We start from the raw sequence: 6,000 nt of genomic DNA on the forward strand, positions 1-6,000 counted from the left end.
AGACACAAGTGAAAAAATTCTCCTGAAAACTTAAAAAATTAGGACTGCAGAGATGATTCAGAGGATAAGAGCATGGACTGCTCTTCCAGAGATACTGAGTTCAGTTTCCGGCAACTATGTCTGGCAGCTCACAACTGCCTGTAACTTCACTTCTAGGGGGTCCTATGCCTCTGGCCTCAACAGAAAACTGTAAGTGCCCTCATGTTTGCGTGTCCCTTCAATTAAAAAAAAAAAAAACAAACTTGTAAAATTATGTACTATAGATAGAAAAAATAATAGGTAGATGCATGCATGCATACATACATACATATATACACACATACATAGATGCTTGGAGCAAAAGTCAGGAGTCTTCATCCTTTTGTGTCTTTCATCTTACGGGGAAAAATATTTCTTGGTAATGAACTAAATTTTAAAGGTTTTTATTAGTAGCAGTTATGATGACTAAATAGATTTCTCTCCCCTCCCCCCAGATAGGATTTTGCTTTATAGTCAAAGCTAACCTCAAACTTGCCATCCTCCTGCCTCAGCCTTCTGTGTCCTCAATGCCGGGATACTGGTTATGTTCCACTGCTCAAGGCTCAAAGATTGTTTAAAGAAGCAGACTGAGGCTGGTAAATGTCATTTCTTCCACTTAGCAGTCTTTGTTTTGTAAGCAGAAGATTTTAGTAACCAGCCTTCCTTGATGTCTTTCCCGGTGCTGTGTGACCCTGGGGCGAGCCATGGACTCAGAGGAGCCTGGCTTTAAAACTAGCTGCCTCACCTAGGACTCACCTGTGCTCTGCTGAGCCACTGTCTCCCCACAGTGTGGAGTCAGGTAACAGTCATGGCTTTTGCCATGATTCAAATGTAATGTCTAGGAAATGTCTCACATTCCAAAGGACTGCGTACATTTGACTTACTAATGTTTTACTTCAAGACCAAGTCTACTCTTGGTCTTGAAGCGATTCATAACACTTCCTAATTTCTATCTTATTAATTTTGTAGATCTACGTGCATAGTAAAGGGGTTTAAGGCTCTTAGAAGAGGAAATTGTTTTTTTCCTAATGAGACTCTTAAGGCCAGGCCTGGTTTTCTCAGCTACTTTGAAGGGTGAGGCTGGAGGATCTCAAGTTTGAGGTAAGCCTGCACTACACAGAGAGAATCTGTCCCCTGCACTCCACATCTGATAGTTGTTTTTTGTTTGTTTATTTCTTTTTTTTGCATCTCAATACATAGCCTAGGCTGGTCTTGAACTTGTGATCCTCCTGCCTATGTCTCCTGAGTGACAGGGTCACCAGTATGCATATCACGCCTGGCTCTCAAACTTGCCTAAATGACAAACATGTCACATGTTTCCCATGAGTTCTTAAGAATTAGTTAAGAGTTTTCTTAACCAGCATTTCCTCTCTAACGTAATATTTACAAATGACTGAAAGAAAAATATGTACATTATGTTATACTTGAAAAGTGCTAAAAATAAGATTTTATCTGAAGAATAGTGTAATCCCAGCACTTGGGAGGCTAAGGCAGGAGGATGACTCTGCTGAGGCCAGCCTCAGCTGCATAGTGGGATCCTGGAGAGCAAGAGGCGATGATAGCCACACAGTTGGGTCACTTCCATTCTGCTAATGCTTGCTTTTTTTATTGTAGTGTGTAAACCATATGTAGTTTATGTAATTACTAATAAGGTAAGATTTTTGTCTGTCATTTTGTTGATGCTTCATGTGTTTGTGTTTATGTATTTTGCCATCACTACCTTCTTAACTAGATATTTCTGGTGTACTGTTTGAGAATTCTCCTTTTAACTCATCTGTCATTACCTTTATTCTTCTTCATTTCTTCATGGGGATTTGACTTATTGTTCAGTGTTCTCAATTTCAGCCAGAATAATTCTTAATATTTCCTGAGAGGTGAATGTGGCAATCGCTAGTTTTATCCGTTTTAGTTCTGGGAAAGTGTTAATTTTTATTATTTTTGCACAAGAGTGCAAGGTACCCTTAAGATAAGAGTTATAAGTGAGCCCTGGAACTGGAGTTACAGGTATTATGAACCACCTGGTATAGGAGCTGGGAACCAAACTTGGGTCCTCTGCAAGAGCAATACATCTTGGCATGCTAAGATGGCTCTGAGCCATCTCTGTAATTCCTCCTTAGTTTTGTTGTTGTTGTTGTTTGTTAAAGATGTATTTATTATATAGTGTTGTGCCTGCACATCAGAAGAGGGCACCAGATCTCACTATAGATGGTTGTGAGCCACCATGTGGTTGCTGGGAATTGAACTCAGAACCTTTGGAAGAATAGCCAGTGCTTATAACCTCTGAGCCATCTCTCCAGCCCTCCTCCTTAGCTTTAAGAATAGTTTTCCTAGCCATAAGCTTTAGTTTTCAGATGGGGTCTCTGTCTCTAGCCCTACCTGGACTGGAACTAACAGAGATCTGTATGCCTCTGCCTCCTGATTGCTGAGGTACGTACTATACCTGGCTCAAGAAAATATAAGATTAAAAGATTTTTGATTTATTAATTTGTCTTGATGTACATGAGGACTTTGCCAGCATGTACGTGTGCACATCACACCCTTGATGCCCACAGATAACAGAAGATGGTGTCCATCCCCTGGAACTGTAGTTACAGGCAGTTTCCAGCCACCACGTGGGTGCTGGGAACCAAGCCGTGGCCCTCTGCGAGAGAAGCATGTGCTCTTAACCTCTCCATCCCCCTAATGTAATATTTTTCAGGGTAGTCTTTTTCTTTCACTCACCCATTAAATGTATAACCTTCCACTTCCCAGAATTCTTGGATTCTGATTAGAGAGCACCTCTTCATCTCAGGAGCCTTCCCTTTTTGTGGTTCTTATCTTGCTTTCTAGAGTCTTTTCATTTTGGTGTGTGTGGCTGTTGCTCTCTTTGAGTTTATCTTTGGAATCAACTCAGCTTCTTGCTTGTGTATATCAAGTTTTGAGCTAATATTTTATTTTTTTAAATTTGCTCTTGTACTTTATATCATTTTCCTCTTCCTTCCCTCCAAACTCTCCCATATACCCCTCCTTACTCTTTTTCAAATTCATACCTTTTTTAAAAATTGTGTTACATATATATGGATATACATACATACATTCATACAATTTCTAAATACATAAATATAACCTGTTTAGTCTGTATAATGTTACTCATTTGGTAATGGATAATCAATTAGTGCGCTCTCCCTGAGAAAGACTGTTTCTCTTTCAGCATTCCTTACTTGCCTGTAGTTCTTGGTGTAGGGTTGAGGCCCATGGTGTTCCTGTCCAGTTTGGCCTCTCTATTGTTATTGTCCTTGTTTAGTTCATGTTTAGGCTGCCATGCTGCTGAGACTTTACCGGTGTAGCTTCTGACATGACTAGGAGACACAGTCTGATGGCAAAGTCGCTGATCCTCTGACTCTTACTATCCTCTGCCCCCTTTTCCACAAGAGGAAGGCTTTAGTTTTGAGAGTGTTCTCTAGATGTATCCACGGGGACTGGGCTCCACATCTCTGCATTTTGATTGGTTATAGTTTTCGATAATGGCCTCTGAGAAGGAGATGAGGACCACACTTACCTGTACATATAAGGACAAATGTTTGGAATGTAACTAGCGATTACTCTGGTTTGGTAAAATGGAGGTTGTAGGTTTTCCTCCATGACCCATAGTTTCACTAACCTTGGTAGTTTTCTAGGTTTTAGTCCTAGCCACAATTACACTGTTGTCGAGCGAGCCTTAGATCTAATTAGAGAGCTGCTGGTTACCAAGGTGAGCTCTGCTGCACACTGCACACTGAGGGTTATTATGCATGCTACTCTTTGTTGTGGTACACAGGTGTCATCGCCGGGGAAGACTGTTAGTTGCCTCCCTCCTTTGGAAGCTTATATGACTTTCTGGAACCATGAAAGCTAGTCCTCAGGGAGGAGGCATTCAGGTCAGTTCTAGCTCAGGAGCCCCGAGGTCTGCGTGGTGTCTTCAGCAATAGAGACTTACATTCCACCTCTAGGGAGCAAACAAGGGTGAGAGCAGCAGTCTGTAACATTAGGTAAGTCTCTTCGACAACCCTGAAACAGCTCAAAAGAGGCCTTCTCTGAGGCTGGAGAGATGGCTCAGGAGTTAAGAGCACCAGTTGCTCTTCTGGAGGACCGGGATTCACATGGCAGCTCACACCTGTCTGGAACTCCAAGATCTGACACCCTCACAGAGACATAAAATATGCAGACAAAACACTAATGCACATAAAACAAATAAAAATAACTTTTTAAAAAAGAAGGCTTCTCGTGCCTGGTTAGATTTTGTTAGATTTTGGCTCTTGGAAAAAGGCTGGTCAGCTTACATGAAAAAAAAATTCATGTAAATTATTTATATACAGTTATGTATATTACACATTTGTTTTATTTTGTTTTTGTGTTTGTTTGTTTATAAAAGTAGGTAGTTAATAGTATCTTCCTTGTGGCCTTTCCAGACGTCATTATTTTTATGTCACCTTCCTTTTTTTGTATTCCTTTTTTTGTATTTCTCTCCTTTTCTCCAATTAGTGCCCCTCATTTTTTCAGTTTTCCCTATCAAATCCCTTGTACCCTGCTCTTTTCCTCTCTAGTGCACCTGACTTTCCCGTCCTAGCAATGAATGGTCCCTTTTTACCCTGAGTGTTTCTGTAGGTACTTCAGGATATGTGTTCACATCTGAAGATCTGGATCTTGGAATCTCAGATCAAAGAGACCATGATGTTTATCTTTCCATGCCTGGTTTACCTTAGTCGATATATTTTCTGGTTCCACTCATTTACCTGTGAAGTTTGTGATTTCTTTTGTCTTTACAGCTGAGTATGAGTAGTATTCCATAGTGTACTTGTATCACATTTTCATTATCCTTTCATCAGCTGAAGGACATTGAGGTGTTTCGGTTTCCTCACTCTTGTGACTAGATAGAGTAGTAGGCAGCAATAAACATGCTGAGCAAGTATCTGTGATATAGGACGTTGACTCCTTTGGGCATATACCAAGGAGTAGTTTGGCTCACTCATATGATAGATTTATTTTTAGCTTTTTGAGAATTCTCCACAGATTTGAGACTTCTAAATTTCCCTAACCAATTTGCAGTCCCGCCAACAATGAAGGAGGGTTCCCTGTAACAGCAACTTTTATTTGGCTGAGGTAATTGTCATTTTGGAGGCTCCCTGCCTCCCTCCATCTGCTAACCTAGGCCTATTCCTGGAAGCTTCTAAGCCTCCATATAATCTAATCTAGGCCTAGAATGTTTTCAGTCTCTGAGACTTACTGCTGAATAAGCTCACCTTCCCTAGCTCTTTCTGAACTCTGGCTGTTCTGGTCCAAACTCCTAGCCAAGCTGACTGATTCAATCTGGCTTCTCTCAGCTTCTGACTTTTTGCTCTGTTTTGCCTCAAACTACCTCTAGCAATCTGTTCTAATCTGGCTTCTTCTCATTCTCTGCTTTATTCTGTGTTCACCTTTATCTACCTTGTTGTACCTTCAACCTCTCTCTGTAAAACTTTCATGGTAAAAACTGCTTCTGGATTCCACAGACTGAACTGCTGAAATCTCAACTCCATTGCCCTACCTCTCAACTCAACCCAAGGAACTGCTTGAACAGAACTAACTAGAACTCATAGATCTGCATGTCTCTGTCTCCTGAGTGCTGGGATTAAAGGCCTGTACCACCATGCTTGGACCTAAGCTTTTTTTTCTCCTGGGATTAAAGGCACATGCCTCCCAAATGCTGGGATTACAGGTGTGAACCACCACCTGGCTATAGTGTCCTTATAATAGTTATTCTTATAGGATTGTCCTGGTTTAATTTTGTTCTCCAGTTCCCTCTACCTCACACTCCCTCTGGTATTTGGTGTCAATTGTTTTCTTGGTCTTTCCCATTCTAACTTGGGTAAGATGAATTCTCAAAATAGTTTTGTTTTGCATTTTTCCTAGTTGCTAGGGACAATGAACATTTTTGAGGAATTTTGGGCTTCTTATTTTTTTCTTTCTTTCTTTCTTTCTTTCTTT

At 40.7% G+C, this 6,000-nt stretch overlaps 1 protein-coding gene across 1 annotated transcript in view; it reads left to right on the top strand.

Moving 5' to 3' along the window:
• Dbt (dihydrolipoamide branched chain transacylase E2) overlaps window positions 1-6,000 on the top strand; it is a 40,721-nt gene that overhangs the window by 10,833 nt on the left and 23,888 nt on the right. The window lies entirely within an intron of this gene.

The sequence above is a fragment of the Psammomys obesus genome, unplaced genomic scaffold, assembly GCF_907164565.1.
Source record: "Psammomys obesus unplaced genomic scaffold, mPsaObe1.curated_primary_1811, whole genome shotgun sequence".
In the NCBI taxonomy this organism is placed as follows: Eukaryota; Metazoa; Chordata; class Mammalia; order Rodentia; family Muridae; genus Psammomys; species Psammomys obesus.